This window comes from Schistocerca nitens, chromosome 2 (assembly GCF_023898315.1).
Source record: "Schistocerca nitens isolate TAMUIC-IGC-003100 chromosome 2, iqSchNite1.1, whole genome shotgun sequence".
In the NCBI taxonomy this organism is placed as follows: Eukaryota; Metazoa; Arthropoda; class Insecta; order Orthoptera; family Acrididae; genus Schistocerca; species Schistocerca nitens.
This window is the reverse complement of record NC_064615.1, coordinates 956,787,503-956,807,271: the sequence shown is the minus strand read 5'-3', so window position 1 is coordinate 956,807,271 and position 19,769 is coordinate 956,787,503. Positions and strand designations below refer to the sequence as shown.

The 19,769-nt window shown below is 43.0% G+C and overlaps 1 pseudogene; it reads left to right on the top strand.

The window, feature by feature from the left end:
• Positions 1-13,320: 13,320 nt before the first annotated feature.
• LOC126237793 (5S ribosomal RNA) lies at positions 13,321-13,438 on the top strand (annotated as a pseudogene).
• The last annotated feature ends 6,331 nt before the right edge of the window (positions 13,439-19,769 follow it).

Here is a 19,769-nt window from a genome sequence, read left to right as displayed (position 1 = left end):
CGAAACACACTATTACTTTCAGGGCTTATACAAACTGAATGGTCTTTATAACGTTATTATTACTATTCACTGCAGAATCATTAATTAGATATAGGTTAAGCCTCTCTCAGTTAAGTACTTTACTATTTAAAATGAAAGTTAATTGGAATCCACTAACAGGTTGCTTCTCACTATCATTTGAATAAAGAAATTATGGTTTTTATAATTAGTGGTCTTCCCATTACTTGTTACCCAGCATTAATACAATAGACAAACTGTGGATCCTGTTACATTATTAATATGCATTTCGTATACACAAGAGAGACATACACATAACAAACATGAGTATATAAAGTTTCACAACTGCAGTTTTCCACTTTTACTACAGTGAAACACAATGTTGGGAAAATTGCAAGAAACTGACTCACCTTTTAGAATTTACTATAGACAGCAATGTGATCATTTACTAAGCAAAACTTTATAAGCCTCAGTCTTGAGAAATTTTAATTTTGCAGTTGGCAACAGCACTTTAATAACCAGTTTTAATAGGAAAATTATTTTCAGCAACCCACATTAACTTTAACTTTCTTTTTACTATGTTGAAGAGGAATCAATTAGCAAAACACTGGGCTGTAATGTACTTTCAGTAAGGACACTCGGAAATCACTTGAGTTGAAACGGAGAGGAACCTGAGAGGTGTTATGATGAGGAGGAAAATCAAGATAGGTACATAAATTCAGATATAAATTACCTTATATTTGAGCACACTAACACATCCATTAAGCTGATCCTTCACTGTACATCACTGTAGCATTCCGATGTAATGATTGCGCAATGTGGTGGCAACTGCATGTTTGTAGGTGGAATTGCAATTAGAATTGTTGGACTCTGTCAGTTCTTGGTGGCGATGATAGATACAAACTCCAGAATAGTTCCAGCTAATTATCTATCCATCCGAGGCATTGGAAAGTAGCAGAATAAGCCTCTTACGGAACCATCTCAATATGCATCTTTTACTTGGCAGTGCACAGTTTGGTAGCTCGTCCCCGACTCGTAGCTCGCCCCCGACTGGTGGCTCGTCCCCGACTCGTAGCTCGTCCCCGACTGACTCTTGTCCCACCTTTTCTACCTAGGCCAACCACAATTTGCGCGCGCTACACAGTTCCGTTCCCAAGGGGAACCACAACAGCTTTTACATAACAGAGAACAAATATTTTAAATAAAACAGAACCTTTGCACATATTGACATTTCTACAAAAAATTATTCACACAGAAATTACAATTATATATAGTAAGTTTTGTTCCCTCCAAATGGGACAAAGAATTTAAATGACAGATACACTACTTTGCATAGAACCAAACCATGACATCAAAGTTTTTACAAAGAATAGACTATACAATTTTGTGTTATCGATTCAATCAAACATATTTACAGAAGCTCAACGATGTAACATTAAATAAAACAAAAGGCAAAATAAATTAGTAGAGTATTAGAGCCATGGTATTACACATGCCCCATGTTTCGTTGAAGTTTCAGGCCAACGGAAGTGTCCGATCCCGCCTCTTCTGTTTCTCTCTACGGCAGCCATCTTGTTCTGACGTCTGCCATTTGTGTGTACTGCCAACTGCAATGTACGGTGCTCCCGCAAGCGCTGCCCGGAGCATAAACGGTCACGTGACTACGCACTGGGAACGCCACTATGTATCACTCCGCGCCCGTCTCCTATAGGTGCGTCCTTAACCTTCCTGCCCTGTAGTTTACATCTTTCTTTCTCGAATCTATTATTTGACATCTTTTCTTTGGGCCCAAAACCGGTCTCCGCGTGAATCCGGCCCGTAACACACGCGGTTTTCAGTTTTCCATTTCGTCTCTATTTTGGAATTTCCGCGCCATGTATCCTCTACCGCGCGTAGTATAATTTCCCCTGCCTCTCGCACGACCTCTTTGAATCGTGTTTACACGATATCTATCGTTTTCAGGTCGTTCGTTTTGGTCATTGCTTTCGCGCGAATAATTGTTGTTATTATGGGGACGGGACTCGCGATTTCTTCGCCAGTGATCTTCATCCTCAACCCTTTCCAAGAACACAGAAAAACTTCTGTGGGTACTCCCAACATATCGTTTAGAATCCTCAGGCAGTTTCTGCCAAAGAACCCAAACGATCTCAGCTTCAGTCCTCCTAGCCTTCAGATGTATCAACTTTCTGTACCATGATTCGCAAAACTCTTTGATGGTTTGCCTACCTCTGACATCGTACAGCCTGGCCATTAGGAACTCACGCCACAACTGATCTTGTTTTTGATCTGACCAGTACTAGTCAATAAATTTTTGTTTAAAGTTTTCAAAAGACATCTGGTTAGTATCCAGATTCAACCCCCATCTTTTTGCTTCTCCCGTTAATGCACTTATCCCAACATTGATTTTTTCCTGGTCAGACAAATATTCAGGAAAATTTCTTTCGCAATTCTTTACAAAGTCTAGGGGGTGCCATCCGTTATGCCTCTTTGCAGGGTCGAATTTTTCCTCGCCCTCTAATATTTTACTGAAAGGGATCCTTTCTGTAAAATGTGTAGGTCCTGTTTGTATTTTTTTCTTTCCAAGTCATACATTTTGTCTTGGATTTCTGAAGTGTTATGGTCACACTTCTTTTCGCAATTAACAATCTGTTTGGTTAGTTCCCTACTTTTTTCTGTTACAGATTGTTTAATATGTGCAAATTCCGCGTTACATTATGTTTGTATTTCGGATTTAATACCGAATACCTTTTCGTCTATTTTAGTACTGACTAAGGGTTCTATTTGATCTTGTATTTTAATTACTTCTATGTCAAATCTTTCGTTAATGTCATCAATTTGTCCCTCTATGTTGGCAATATTGCCATTGATGACAGTAATTTCGCTTTTGAGGTTTTTAATTTCATTACTCACACTGTCTACTTTTACATCAACATTCTCAATCTGTTTACTAAGATTCTTACCTTGCTCTTGCATTTGTTTACTGATATCACTACCGTGTGTTGCAATTAGCTGCCTTTGTTCTGATATTTGCGCCTTGATATTGTCATTTTCTGCTGCATTTTGCTGTCCCTGTGCTGCAATTTGTGCCTTAATATTGTCATTTTGCGCAGACAGTATTCTAAGCAAGTCAGTCAGATCTAGTGTCTTTTCACATTTACATTCTACTGCATTTTCGTGTTCAATTCCTACACCCCTTTCTGTTTTTGGTGATTCAAACATATCCCTCGATTCATTTGCATAGCCACTGTCTTCGACAACATCGCCCATATTGTCCTGCTTAGTACGCGCGCCATACATAGCTTCGATCTGTTCATTGATGTCCGCATGGTATTGTACGTAATTTAATCGCGCGTAATGCCATCTGTTGGTGTGCTGCCTGAACTACTTTCGACTGCATTCTGTTCTCGCTTGTTTAGATTTATTTCTAGTTTCCTGTCCATTTTAGTTGCTATTAAGTATTGATACCTTTAATTTTCAATTTAAGCTGAACTTTCACTATCCGTTCTGTCAAATAATGTAGAGGTTCGTGCCGCTGGACGTTTTATGTTCACTCTATGTTTGTAAAATGCTAAATACTTATAATTTTTTTCCGGCTCTAGGTGCAAATTGAACAACGTCCTGTCACGCGGTCGCCACCTATAACACTGCAACAGCATTCACGTAGTTTATACTATGAAATACCAAGTTTGGTTTATTACGTAGTATCCCCCAACAGAACAAATAGTCCTGTCACGGTCGCCACGTATAACTCTGCAACAGCATTTACGTAGCTTGTGAATTCAAATACCAAATTTGGTTTATTGCGTACTATGCCCCAACAGAACAAATAGTCCTGTCACGTAAAAGCCACGTATAACACTCCAGTCTGCTACTGCTGTACCATAACCTTAAAGCCGGAAACAGGTTGTGAAATAAAACTATTTTGTTAAAGCAATTATGGTATAAAGCAACAGAGCAGTATTACCCTCTGAGAGGAATTTTGTTATGTTGACCATGTTGTACCTAATGGAGGTGGCTTATCGGAAAATGAAAGTCAGAATTACGTAAATATTCGAGCAGTAACAAACAAGATTTTTGCCTATCTGCACTGTTTAACGTATAAAGGAAACGGTCGCCAGCCTAACTAGGCAAGAGAATGATTAACATTCTCGTTCAAGAAAATAGTTATTAGTAACTCTAATGGATAAACACAACCTATACTTGGCCACACGCGAGTGCACTGAACTCTGACACATACATTTGTTTACGTTAAGATTGAAGCTAGCAGCTAGAGCAGCACAAACTATTTGCAGAATTATAACAGATACCGAAACACATTATTACTTTCAGGGCTTATACAAACTGAATGGTCTTTATAACGTTATTATTACTATTCACTGCAGAATCATTAATTGGATATAGGTTAAGCCTCTCTCAGTTAAGTACTTTACTATTTAAAATGAAAGTTAATTGGAATCCACTAACAGGTTGCTTCTAACTATCATTTGAATAAAGAAATTATGGTTTTTATAATTAGTGGTCTTCCCATTACTTGTTACTCAGCATTAACACAATAGACAAACTGTGGATCCAGTTATACTATTAATATGCACTTCCAATACACAAGAGAGACAAACACTTAGCAATCAAGAACATATAATTTCCTACTTTTCAGTTTTCCACTTTTACTACAGCGAAACACAATGTTGACAAAATTGCAAGAAACTGACTCACCTTTTTGAATTTACTACAGATATCAAGGTGATCATTTGCTAATCAAAACTTTTCAAGCCTCAGTCTTAAGAACTTTTAATTTTGCAGTTGGCAACAGCACTTTAATAACCAGTTTTAATAGGAAAATTATTTTCAGCAAACAACATTTACTTTAACTCACTCTCTTGCCACATTAACTTTAACTTTCTTTTTAATAAGTTCAAGAGGCATCGATTAGCAGAACACTGAGATTTATTGTTATTTCAGTAGGGACACTCGGTAATCACTTTAGTTCAAACGGAAAGGAACCTGAGAGGTGTTATGATAAGGAAAAAAATTAAGGTAGGTACATAAATTCAGGTATAAATTGCCTTATATTTGTGCACACTAAAACATCCAGTAAGCTGATCCTTCACTGTACGTCATTATAGTATTACGTTACAGTGATTGCGCAACGTGGTGGCAACTGCATGTTGGTAGGTGGATTCGCAGGCAGAACTGCTGGACGTTCCACCTTTTCTACATAGGCCAGCCACAATTTGCGCGCGCTACACAGTTCCGTTCCCGAGGGGAACCACAACAACTTTTACATACAGAATAACTAAGAATCCTAAGTGAGGATCAGCAGTTTACATAACAGCAACCGAATACTTTAATGAAACAGAACATCTGCACATATTGACATTTCTACAAAAAATTATTCACACAGAAATTACAATTATATGTAGTAAGTTTTGTTCCCTCCAAATTGGACAAAGAATTTAAATGACAGATACACTACTTTGCATAGAACCAAACCATGACATAAAAGTTTGTATAAAGAAAGCAGTATACAATTTTGTGTTATCGATTCAATCAAACACATTTATAGAAGCTCAACGATGTAACATTAAATAAAACAAAAGCAAAATAAATCCGTACAGCATAGAGCTATGGTGTTACAAGTGTTCATCATGAACGTGGTTTTGCAGTCAGTGCAATGTTTGCAAATGCGGAGTTGGCAGACGCCCATTTGATGTATGGATTAGCACGGGGCAATAGCCGTGGCGCGGTACGTTTGTATCGAGACAGATTTCCAGAACGAAGGTGTCCCGACAGGAAGACGTTCGAAGCAATTGATCGGCGTCTTAGGGAGCACGGAACATTCCAGCCTATGACTCGCGACTGGGGAAGACCTAGAACGACGAGGACACCTGCAATGGACGAGGCAATTCTTCGTGCAGTTGACGATAACCCTAATGTCAGCATCAGAGAAGTTGCTGCTGTACAAGGTAACGTTGACCACGTCACTGTATGGAGAGTGCTACGGGAGAACCAGTTGTTTCCGTACCATGTACAGCGTGTGCAGGCACTATCATCAGCAGCTGATTGGCCTCCACGGGTACACTTCTGCGAATGGTTGATCCAACAATGTGTCAATCCTAATTTCAGTGCAAATGTTCTCTTTATGGATGAGGCTTCATTCCAACGTGATCAAATTGTAAATTTTCACAATCAACATGCGTGGGCTGACGAGAATCCGCACGCAATTGTGCAATCACGTAATCAACACAGATTTTCTGTGAACATTTGGGCAGGCATTGTTGGTGATGTCTCGATTGGGCCCCATGTTCTTCCACCTACTCTCAATGGAGCACGTTATCATGATTTCATACGGGATACTCTACCTGTGCTGCTAGAACATGTGCCTTTACAAGTACGACACAACATGTGGTTCATGCACGATGGAGCTCCTGCACATTTCAGTCGAAGTGTTCGTACGCTTCTCAACAACAGATTCGGTGACCGATGGATTGGTAGAGGCGGACCAATTCCATGACCTCCAAGCTCTCCTGACCTCGACCCTCTTCACTTTCATTTATGGGGGCATTTGAAAGCTCTTGTCTACGCAACCCCGGTACCAAATGTAGAGACTCTTCGTGCTCGTATTGTGGGCGGCTGTGATACAATACGCCATTCTCCAGGGCTACATCAGCGCATCAGGGATTCCATGCGACGGAGGGTGGATGCATGCATCCTCACTAACGGAGGACATTTTGAACATTTCCTGTAACAAAGTGTTTGAAGTCACGCTGGTACGTTCTGTTGCAGTGTGTTTCCATTCCATGATTAATGTGATTTGAAAAGAAGTAATAAAATGAGCTCTAACATGGAAAGTAAGCGTTTCCGGACACATGTCCACATAACATATTTTCTTTCTTTGTGTGTGAGGAATGATTTCTGAAAGTTTGGCCGTACCTTTTGGTAACACCCTGTATATGCATGAAGACTAAAGAACACAAATTAACAGAACGATTGAATGAAATAGCGCTTCCCTCATTTGCAGACCTTTGTTCTCGGTCGAATTGCTGTGTAATGTACTGAACATGACGAATACACATTGTCATTTTACGTTCTGAAAATTTTGATGCTGAAAGCTGTGAGAATTTGTTGCTAGTATGCTATGTATACCAAAAGCATATACGTATAAAAAAATTTTGAACGATTCTTATTCTAATACTGTATTTTTCTTAACTACAAATTCCTTGGAAATTATGCTGAAGTAATGTACTAAACACTGATTTAAACATAATATGATGATTATTTTTATAATAAACCATTTCATCGTCATCATTATTACTATTATTATTCTTATTATTGTTATTATTATAGTAAAGGCAAATACGTTTGTTTGGAAGGGAGAGGGGCGAGGGGAGGAAGAGTGTAACAATAATTTACACATCCCGTTCGATGCTATGAGTGGCGAACTGTCAGAAAACACCTTATTACGTGGAACAGTACGATGCTTGGAGGCCAAACAACAAAACTCCAGACAGATACCAGGTGAAATTCTGGCCGTATATGGACCAAACGCAGTGTCGCGTCTGCCCGCAGTGTAATGGTGCCAACAATTTGACCAAGGCCGCTTATAACGTGGGTGATGCTGGTCAGAAAGGGAGATCATCGGCATCGACCACAGACCACATTGTCCAGACACTAGTGGACATTGCTCAGCAGACTCGATCTCGATAGGTAGTGCTCATTCCATCGCCCGAGAGCCTCTGCAGTGCCGCTAACTGTGCTCAAGACGAGTTGCACTATCACTGTCAGCTCCACAGAAAGGCGCAGGGTTTGTTGTCTCTGTGGACTCCCTTGAGCGTTACTCCGTGAAAGGCAATGGTCTTCTAAGCAGTACCATTTCGGGCGATGAGACATTAATCCAGCGTTTCACAACTACAACAATGAGAGCGTCTGTGGGACACAGACACACCTCCCCACCTTCGTGGTGAGAAAGCAGTCATGCCATCAACAGTTGTTGTCAAGTCTTCGACGTACACACTTCACAAAAAATTCACGGAATACAGGCATTGATGACTCTGTTAAGGCATGCATCGATGTTTTTGTGGATAGGGGCCTAAAGATGGTAATAATGAGATGCCGAAACTGGTACCGCACATAAATTCTGAAAACATATGGCTGATTGATGATTTTTCTTTGGTAAAAATCAGCAGGCAACGTGAAGACCCCCGGTTTCATCGACTATGAAAGAGCTGTGTACACTGAGACTCTGGCAAAATGTACAAAAATTAATGCCGATGTTTACTGTGAAACACTGACATCGTTACGCGACGGCATAAGGAACAAGGGCTGTGAAAAACTAAGCATTGTTCTCGCGCAAGAAAATGCTACACCACGCGCACAACACGAGCTTTCTTTAGGAGCATCAGCCATGAAGTCCAGATGTTGCATCATGCGATTTCTATCTTTTCGGTAACCACGGGTGGCGGGGGTAGGGGTGGGGGAGAGGGGGAGATTTTCCATTGATGAAGATGTGCACACAGCAGTTCTCGAATGCCTCCCTGACGAATAAAGAGCAGATTTCCGTTACCGAGGAACTGAACACTGTTAGAAAAATGGCTCTGAGCACTATGGGACTTAATTTCTGAGGTCATCAGTCCCCTAGAACTTAGAACTACTTAAACCTAACTAACCTAAGGACATCACACACACCCATGCCCGAGGCAGGATTCGAACCTGCGACCGTAGCGGTCGGGCGGTACCAGACTATAGCGCCTAGAACCGCTCGTCCACTCCGGCTGGCACTGTTAGAAGCTCCGGCCGTTATTTACAGAGCTTTGGTGACTATGTTGAAAAATAATCATGTTTCTCACCTCGAACTGTAGTGCTGCATTTGAAACGTCCCCTTTGAACAGTAGTACATGACTGTGCTTAAACTGACACACAATATTTTTTTAGCGCAACGCAATCTGACTTTCAAAAATCTCTACAAAAGAATGGCCCTGACTAACATTAACCTATATCTTTCACAAATTACTTACCTCACAAAAATCTTGGTTACTCCAAGTACTGCAATACAGCGAGCGCCACTACTGACAGCTAAATAAAAGATTCAAACTACGGAAGGCACTAATTACTGATAGGTATAGTTAGCAAATGAAAGATTTTAATAGAGAACAAACAATGTATTTACCTTAATAGTCATAATATATATAGCAGTTCATGACATCCAGTCTTACAAATTTCAAAACTCCGCCATCTCTCCCCCCACATCCACCACTGCTGGCGGCTCACCTCCAACTGCGCAACGCTACGCGCTGTTAACATCCAGCTGCCCAACACTACAATGGCAGACAACAATGCAAACTAGCCACAGACTGCACACAGCACAGCCAGTGATTTTCGTACAGAGCGCTACGTAACGTTGCCAATAAGAAAACATAAACAGCCTACTAGCACAGCCAGTGATTTTCATACAGAGCGCTACGTAACGTTGCCAATAAGAAAACATAAACAGCCTACTTACACATTCAACAAAGGTTATTCTGGCTGTCATAATAACGCGTAACTTACTGTCTGAAATCCCCTCGTAATACGAATGATTGACGGCACTTTTGTATTAGATGAGTTAACGTGACATCCTTGTCTAATTAAATCGAAAAAGATTCTACAAAATGATGTAGAAGTTGGAAAACAAAGCTGTAAAAATTTCTCGAATAATATCTGCGTTCGTACGCCAATATTGTGGTCAAATGATAGCGTCTTTAACGACCTTACACAACTGTGTACCAGGTTCCAATCAAATCATTAACAAACTCCGTCTTCAGGCCACAAGTGGCCCATCGGGACCATCCGACCGCCGTTTCATCCTCAGTTGAGGATGCGGATAGGAGGGGCTTGTGGTCAGCACACCGCTCTCCCGGTCGTTACGATGGTTTTTTTTTTTTTTGACCGGAGCCGCTACTATTCGGTCGAGTAGCTCCTCATTCGGCATCACGAGGCTGAGTGCACCCCGAAAAATGGCAACAGCGCATGGCGGCTGGATGGTCACCCATCCAAGTGCCGGCCACACCCGACACCCGACAGCGCTTAACTTCGGTGATCTCACGGGAACCGGTATATCCACTGCGGCAAGGCCGTTGCCTAATCAAATCGTTAAATTTTGATTAAAAAACAATCCGCTTTGACTGCATAAGATTATAGCCGTAGGTAATCACCTAAGATTAACGGCGTAGGTAATCACACTCATTTTACCAATGACCTTATCAAAAGAGGACGGAGGATATGAAAGAGGTTCAGTGCATGATCTTGCCCTAGAGGTCTGAATGGTGACGGTGGGGGGTGGGGATGAAATTGCACTAAAGAAGAAGTGATCAAAGGGATGCAAAAGGTAACTGGAAACGATACGTAATTTGTATTTGCAGGAAATGGGGCTCTAATTGATAATATTTGCCATGACGATCCTTCGATTCGTGGAGGATGCCACATCAATCCCTCGTGCGTCTCTCTGGGAGGGTACTGCTTAGAAAGAGGCAACCACGTGTACAAGGTAGATAAACCATCGAAACGGTTAACATTCTGAAAGTCGGAGTGTGGAATGACAGAACTTAGAATGTGGTGGGAAGCTGGAAAATCTGAAAAAGGAAATAGAAAGGCTTAGGACTCAAGAAATGGAAAGAAGATAATGATTTCTGATCAGATAAATGTATAGAGTACTACCAACATGTGGTGCCGTAAGACAGAACGCACCACCAGGCAACACCACAGGCGTCGACAGATCGAGAACCCACTCCAGAGACGGCATATAGTCCAGCGATTGCCGCATCAATAATTCGCAGTGGTAGGGCCGCCAAAGAAGTGATACACGCCGGCGCTACTGGAGAGTGGGCATTTCCGAGTCAGCTCGACTACCGAGCAGACCGTCTTCTACTTGTGTACTTCTCGCCACATCGTCTGTTTACAGCGATTCCACACCAGCCAATTTTCAGTGAATAGTGGGACAAGAACTGTTTACTATCCAGTCTTAGCTTCTGGAATAGTACTTTAATTTCAGTATCTGCTGCCTGAGCCGACCTGTACTAAGTTGAGTAGTCGCCAATAAATGTGTGTGATCTTGTAACTAAACGTTATCAGTGTTTCAATGTTCTTCTCTTTCACCTTAGGGGACCATATACAATCCAGTGTGGCGACGAGTAAAACCTCCTTCTGTAGTTGTATCAAAAGCGCGATACAGCACAACAGCAGCAGAAAATAGCGTAACAGAAGTACGATTTCATCTAGACACTCTTGCCTGCAAGATGAAGGCGCATCTTACTATCTGTAACTTCGTCGACAGGACAGATTGCGAAGCTTTGACACAGAGACGAGTTGAGGGACTGAATCAGCAGCTCAGGAGGTTCTGCGACAGTACAGTTCTCAGATTTCTTCTTTTTAAACATAGGGTGCCACTACAGTTCAGGATCCTCTTAATAGTTTAGGAATTGTTATGCAAGGGAGAAGGCTACAGGTATGGGGTGCATTGGCCCGTTTTGCATTTTGCAGACTCTCGAAAAAGTACAAACAAGGCTTCAATCTCACGGGCGCAGGTGAAACACAGGACACGGTAAACAGTGGTAATAGTCACTGACGGAAAAATCCATTTGGCTGGGTAACATATTTAAGTGATTAACATTGCAACGTCACTGGTTAATATGAATACGAGAAATGTCATTGCAAACGTGAAATACTGGTACATTAATTGCTGCAGTCACCACAGACGCCTACTGCAGCGACAACACCGCAGACCGATGTGGGTTTCCGACTCCGCTGTGAAGTCTGGCCGCCGCGAGAGTGTTTACAAGCAAGTCGCACAGTTGACAACAAACACGTAGGTGCGGCGAACGTCCATCAGAGGGCAACAACCAGGAGCAGAGGAAGGGGGCACGACGATCAACGAACTATTTCCTTGCGATCGGTTTGTGCAAATAGTCCCGGAAATATCCTTCCGCCCGGGACTAGACAAGCCGGCGCCGGGCCGTTCATCAGGTAGTTCTCCACTCGGCGATTGCGGAGAAGATCGGCCGGTCCCAGGGGTGTGCCACCTCGACCATCCTCTCTTCCGCAACGATTGTGATACGTCGTTTCCGACGTGTTAGGCTGTCTACAGCTGCTAACAACAGACTTTGACGTGGAACAGTTGTACGGGTATAGAGTCGAAGGAAACTCTGGCTATAGGAATTAGTTGTTATTTGCTTGATTCGCAGAAGGGACCTTTAGTGTTTTTTGGTTTTGCAGAGTGTGTTACTGTTTGTGGTTAATTGTAGTTTCCTTGATAAAAAAAGGTGGCAAAACGAGTTGGTTCTTGCTCTGTAGATTTAGCATTAATTGTCAGTGTAACCGGCAGATTGAAGAATGCATGGAAACGTGCGTGGATTGTGTTGTATGTGTGCCGGATGTCAGTTATGGGATGGAGTTCCATGACTGTTGGACTTGGTCGCTCAGTACAGGGACGGTTAATGCTGTTAGCGGATGACTCTGGAATTGTCGTCGGATGATGTCCCACGTGTGGTCGTCTGGAGACAGATCTGATGATCCAAAGACAACATGTTGACACTCTGTAGAGCATATTGGGCTACAACAGCGGTATGTCGGCGAGAATTACCCTGTTCGAAAAGACCCACCCCCCCCCCCCAGTACTGCTGCTCGTAAGCGGCAGCACATAAGGTCGAATCACAAAACTGACGCATAAATTAGCAATCAGAGTGCGAAGGATAACCGCGAGGGTGCTCCTGCTGTCATACGAAATCGCATCCCAGACCGTAACTCGAGGTGTGGGTCCAGTGTGTTGGCAGACAAACAGCGCCCCAGATGCTCGTAGAGAGCACTGAGTCAGTAATAATTTAAAGACACTGAAAGCTGGCTAAAGCTGGAGATCAGCCGAAGTTTTTACGAAGTACCGAACGGTGTTCAGTAAGGAGGGAATTAATTCAGCTGGTGATGGTGTGTTTTTTGAGGATTTCTGCGGCTAGCAATGGACAGAGGATATAATAGACAACGGGAATAAATTAACAACTGACTCCTTTAGCTATACCTGACTCAGATGACATAATTGCTGAAATGCTCAAGGAATATTTGAACATTTAGAATTGATAGCGAACTCTACTTCAATCTATTCTCGACATGTTGTAGAAAATTCATGTTTAAAGTCTGTGGTAGGCATACTTTATCTGCGAAATTGTATTAAACGCTTTCTCCGCGAATTATTATGAGCAACTAATTCAGAAGTCCACACTTAGTATAAATGGTTGCATTAATTAACTAGACCTCTTAACAGCAAACAAGCCTGAAAAAATACAGAGAATCATGTCTGACTCAGGCAATGGCCTTGCCGCAGTGGCTACACCGGTTCCCGTGAGATCACCGAAGTTAAGCGCTGTCGGGCGTGGTCGGCACTTGGATGGGTGACCATCCAGGCCGCCATGCGCTATTGTCATTTTCCGGGCTGCACTCAGCCTCGTGATGCCAACTGAGGAGCTACTCGACCGAATAGTAGCGGCTTAGGTCAAGAATACCTTCATAACGACCGGGAGAGCGGTGTGCTGACCCTGCGCCCCTCCTATCCGCATCCTCTACCGAGGATGACACGGCGGTCGGATGGTCCCGGTAGGCCACTCGTGGCCTGAAGACGGAGTGCTTTATGTCTGACACAAGATATAGCGACCACATGGTCGTAGCATCAAGAGTGAGTACCTTAACATCCAAATCCACTAAAAATAAAGGCAAGATACATCAACCTAAAAACGCTGATAAGAATTTCCGTGACGCCTTTCTAACAGACAGTCTGAGTTCCTTACAAGTCGAGTCAATGAAAGTGTCGAACAGTGTTCACGGGAAATGAGATTTTCTTACAACGTAAATTAATAAGAGAGGGAACAGATTCCCCACGGCGCACATAACAGGGCAGGACACTGTTGCAAAAGCAAAGAAGAAAGAATGCTAGATATAAAAGAACGCAAAATCTCCACGATGACAATATTTTACGGAAACTTGAAACTTAGCGAGGACTTCAAATGCGAAATGTTTTTAATAGCTCCCACAGAGAAACTCTGTCTAAAAATATGGCAGAAAATTCAGAGAGATTCTGATCGTATTTAATGCATACCAGCAGGAAGCCATACTGCCTGATAGCATTGGTAATATTACCGACGACAGTGGCTGTAAAGCGGAGTTACTAAAGACGGCTCTCCGAAATTCTTTCAGCAAAGAAGAAGTAAATATTCCGGAATTTGAATTTTAAAAAACTACCGACTTGAGTAATATGGAAGTTGGCACCATCGGTGTAACGAAACGACTTAAGAGACTTAATAAAAGCAAGTGCTCCGGTCCAGACTGTGTACCGATTAGGTTCCGTTCGGTTCAAAATGGTTCAAATGGCTCTGAGCACTATAGGACTCAACTGCTGTGGTCATCAGTCCCCTAGAACTTAGAACTACTTAAACCTAACGAACCTAAGGACATTACACAAATCCATGCCCGAGGCAGGATTCGAACCTGCGACCGTAGCAGTCCCACGGTTCCGGACTGCGCGCCTAGAACCGCGAGACCACCGCGGCCGGCGAAATTTTATGGGATGCATCGTTAATTCGTAGATGGTTACATGTGCAAACGGGAAAGCACGGGTCGTTCATGCAAATCCGATGAATATATCTAGCGTATCCGCGGAACTTACGAAAGGAGCGCTAGGAAATCCACAACACGAAGAAGTAATGTACTTAAAGCGCCTCAACCAACAATATGGCATGATGTGAAACACCGAATTTCAGCTGCAGCCATGTAAACCGCAGTCATTTCAAGTACTGCATCCTGACGACCACAGACAATGGTTCAAATGGCTCTGAGCAGTATGGGACTTAACTTCTGAGGTCATCAGTTCCCTCGAACATAGAACTACATAAACCTAACTAAGCTAAGGACATCACACACATCCATGCCCGAGGCAGGATTCGAACCTGCGACCGTAGCGGTTGCGCGGTTTCAGACTGAAGGCGCCTAGAACCGCTCGGCCACTTCGGCCGACTCACCGACAAATGTACGAAATTTGCATAGCATTTCTAGAGGACATGGAAAAGGACAATTTTTTTAAGCAATTAATTTCTTCTGATGAATTCACTCTTCATCTTTCTGGTACTGCTAATCTCCGCCATGTCAGATTTTGGGTGAGTGAAAATCCTATGGTAGTTAGTCAGCATGAAAGAAACTCGCCCAATGTTAACACCTTCTGTGTCATTTTCGTAAGCTAAGTCTGGCCATTATGTTTTATTGAAAATACTGTCACAGAAATCTCCTCTACAGAGATTGAGCTGTGGCGCCATTGAGTTAGTTGACTGTTCTGTCTGGTGCCACTCGCTCAGGTTTAGTATCTCGGCTATCCCTCTTGCGGCCCCATTGCCATTATTTATGAGAAAGAGTTGGTATCTGTGGTTTGTGTCCTTAGAAGGTCTTAGCTTGCATATACGAGGGCGGTTCAGAAAGTAACCTCCGATTGGTCACAGTGCGTGTTGTGGGGGGAGTAGCGACGCCATCTGTGCGTTCACGCACTCAACAGGTCAGTCGGCATCAAGCCGTGGTCGAGTGAACGTCGTACCTGCGCTAGTTTAGTTTTTGTGGCAGTTTGAAATGTGTGCTGCAATAGAAAACCCCGCCAAATGTGAAGTGCGTGCTGTCATAAGGTTTTTTACAGCCAAAGGATATTCTGCAGCAGCTATTCATCGTGAGCTTTGTGCCGTGTACGGACCAAGAGTTATGAGTGAAGGAGTTGTCCGTGAATGGGTACGTTTATTTAAAAGTGGACGAGAAAACGTTCATGATGAAGAGAGGAGTGGTAGACCATCATTGGTGACTGACGAACTCGTTCAGACAGTTGATGCAAAAGTTCGTGAAAATCGACGTTTCTCAATGTCGGAGTTGTCTACTGGTTTTCCACAGATTTCTAAGACTCTCTTGGACGAGATAGTGACAGCAAGATTGGGTTACCGTAAGTTCTGTGCACGATGGGTGCCCAAAATTCTTACCGACCACCACAAAACTCGAAGAATGGCCTCTGCATTAGACTTTCTGTCACGTTATGAGGACGAAGGAGAACCATTGTTAAACAGAATCGTGACCGGTGACGAAACCTGGATTAAGTACGTGAACCCTGAGACAAAAGAACAATCAAAGATGTGGGCACATTCAAATTCGCCTACCAAACCAAGAAAAGCCTCGCAAGATTTTTCTTCCAGAAAACTGATGGCAACGGCGTTTTGGGATGCCAAAGGGGTGTTGTAGGTTGAATTCATGGAACGTGGTACGATCATTAATCAAGACGTGTACTGTGAAACAATAAAAAAGTTACGACGAGCTATACAGAACAAACGCCGTGGTATGCTGACTTCCGGTATCGTTTTTTTGCACGATAACGCCCGTCCTCACTCTGCTCGCAGAACAACGGCCCTTCTTGAGTCCTTCAAGTGGGACGTTATCAACCATCCACCTTACAGCCCAGACCTGGCGCCAAGTGATTATCACCTCTTCATGCATTTGAAGAAATTGCTCGGGTCACAGCGGTTTGATGACGACGAAGAGCTCAAAGATGCGGTCACAGGCTGGCTCCAGGCACAAGCGGGTGATTTTTATGCAGAAGGAATTTCAAAGCTTGTGAAGAGATACGATAAGTGCCTCAATCGCTATGGAGACTATGTAGAAAAATAGTGCAAAGATGTAGTTGTAAGATGTATATATTAAAATATTTTTATTTAACTTGGTGTATTTTTTTAAATCAACCGGAGGTTACTTTATGAACGGCCCTCGTATATATATATGTATATATATACGAGGTTCGCTGGCCCGAGAAGGAGGCACGAAGTTTGGGGATTGGCGGCAGCGTCGCGACGAGAGGTGGTCACGAGGTCCGAGCGGCCGAAGCCACCGACAAGGAGGGCCTGCGCAGAGCGAAGATACCGGAGTACGTCACCGGAGTCAGCGTCGTCTACAAGCAGCAGGCCGACATCCCGTCGGTTGGTTGGCAACGTTCGTGTCGGACGCCCGCTCGTGGCCTGGCTGCCCCCTTCTACCTGGCTTTCATCGGCACCACTCAGTAACCGCCGTGACGCACCGTGGATCCATGGAACTGCTTGCTGATAAAGGGGAGTAACATTCTGTAATCCTCATGGTGACTGGTGTCATTGTCTACCCGCCCTCATTATTTTCTGTTTTATAACCGACCCTCAGTGTTTTACTCGTTCGGCTCTTTCGTCGTAAATACAGACACTAGCTGCCGTTTGAAAAATTGTTCCGCTATTATACTGCTTTTCCTTTCTGGTTTATACTCGATCATTAATGTTCTAATGAATCAGCACCTGGTCTTAAATACTGCCGGAGCAATTATACTAAGGCATAGGTTACCGTTAAACAAAACAGGGCCCTTGTGGTTAGATTTAGACGTTAACCGGTTCAATTCTTTGATTGTTAATGAATTTCTCAGTCATTAATTATAATCTGAATAACCTGTTGTAATAAGCTGTGCGTTGCAGTGTTTCAAATACCGGGTCATTATTGGTGTATTTTAGCTGTATCTTCTGGTCCTTCCGTCTGAGTTCTCTTGTAATAAGTGTCCACAAGTAACGTTTTAAGACTTTCCTTCAGAGCGGTCTTAATAACTGACAATCGGTTTAACTTTGAAAATATTAACAGCCGACTGTTACCAGTGCTTTAGTCAAAATAAAATAGTCAGAAGGGACGGGTTTGGATCCAGTAGCACCTTGGTTGCCGATTGAAATTAAGAGGTTGGTTGCCTTGCAGTAAGCCTTATCATTGTCATATTGTTTCCTAATCTGTTTAACCTTTAAGCACAGGTGCGCTTCTTCACCCCGAACCTTTCGACATAGAGCTTTCAAATTGAAAGTTACGTCGTCTGTTTTGAGTAACTGAATCACTCTTGTCATCAAAGGTGCTTATATAGTTTGCATGTGTTGCGTAAGGGCATTTAATAAGAGAGACTGCGTCCAGCGCGGTAGTAACAACCGCTGTTTCACTCGATAACGGGCGGCCTACAGGTTCGGCCGTCTTGTAATCATTGTCATCGAAAGAATTTTGCAAATTTGTCCACTTTGTAAAAAAAAATTATCGTTAATATTGTTAAATAACCAGGGTGTGTTAAAAGAAAGTTATACTGGTGTGTCCTCCCTTCCACGTTTTCCTTAATTCAAGTAAGTACCACGTCTTAGAGATGCTACAAAATTGGCATTCTTCGCAATGTCAAAGTGATTCACGTAACTTCTTCAACCATGCCCGACGTTACCTGAGTAAAACCATTCCAGAACGTTGGACTGGAAGAGAAGGAGAATAAGACGAGTTCCATCGACGTTGGCCTTCCAGCTTACGAACTCTTACCCCCTGCGAGTCTTATCTGCGGGGGTGCATAAAAGACCGTGCTTGTGTCCCAACTACGCCTCATACTCTTCAAAATCTGGTACATCGAATTGTTGAAGCTGTGAATGCGGTAACTGCTAACCAGATAATTCGTGTTTCGGAAGAACTGGGCTACTTTGGCTACAGCGTTATATTATAGTGAAATATGGACTCTGGGGAAACCGAAACATAAGACAATCGAAGCATCTGAGAGGTGGTTGTACAGAAGAATTTTGAAAACTATGTGGGGGGGGGGGGGGGGGGATAAAGTAAGGAGTGAACAGGTTCTCCACAGAATCGACGAGGAAAGGAATATGTGACAAAGAGTAGAAGAAGGGACAGAATGATAGGACGTCCCTTAAGACATTAGGGAATAACTTCCATAGCACTAGAGGGAGCTATAGAGGGTAAAAACTGTAGAAGAAGACTTAGACTGGAAGACATCTAGCAAATGGTTGAGGACGTAGGTTGTAAGAGTGCTACTCCGAGGTGAAAAGCAGCGGTTCGTTGCGTGCCGCATCAAAGAACTCGGGAGAGTGATCACTCAAAGAAAAATGTCATACATCGTTCTCTCCTTGAGCATATAACCGTTTCAAACTTGAAATTTGAACCAATGTTGGAATTATGTTTCTACCCTTTGCAGTTTGAACAAAAGAATTTTTTTGAAATCTGTTCCTCGTTTTTGAGTAAACTTGTGTATCTGGTGTAATGACCATGACCCTAAAATTAGAGAATCTCAGACTCCTACAACACGACAGCAACTTAATTTCTTCTCGTGTGCTGTCCGCGAATGGAACATGAAGGCTGAGTGGGAATGACAGTGATATATTGTGTACCCTCCGCCACGCACATCGCGGTGGCTTGCAGAATACAGATGCAGGTGTAAAAAGAAAGAGATGGAGAGAGAGAGAGAGAGAGAGGAGACAAGCAAGCTGAGAAGGTCAAGTGCTACCTTACGAGGCCGCCTCCTAATGGCCGCTTCTCTTGTTGAATAAAACGGACATGGACAGCTTCCCTTTAGCGAAAGAGTTGCATAGGTCAAGCACAACTGTTCCTCTTTATGAAATGAGAACGCCAGGCAACTTGCGCTGCTGGTCTTCTGGCAGACGCTTCGCCCTCAGATAATAGCCCTTAACTTTGTATACGTCTGTCGTAGCCAGCTTGTTTAGCTCTCGATTAAGTTTCGTGACGCAGAACTATAACCACGAAACGATGCACAGCCGGAGAAGAGCTGCAACACCTGTCGACCTGTAAGCGCACCGAATTCTAGCCGTCTGCTTCAAGAGAGAGTTCAAAGGAAAAAGACAAACACCGCACTGAGTAATGGTAGACCAACGATGAGAGGCCTTTTCAATAAAAGCGGCTTTATCTTGTGG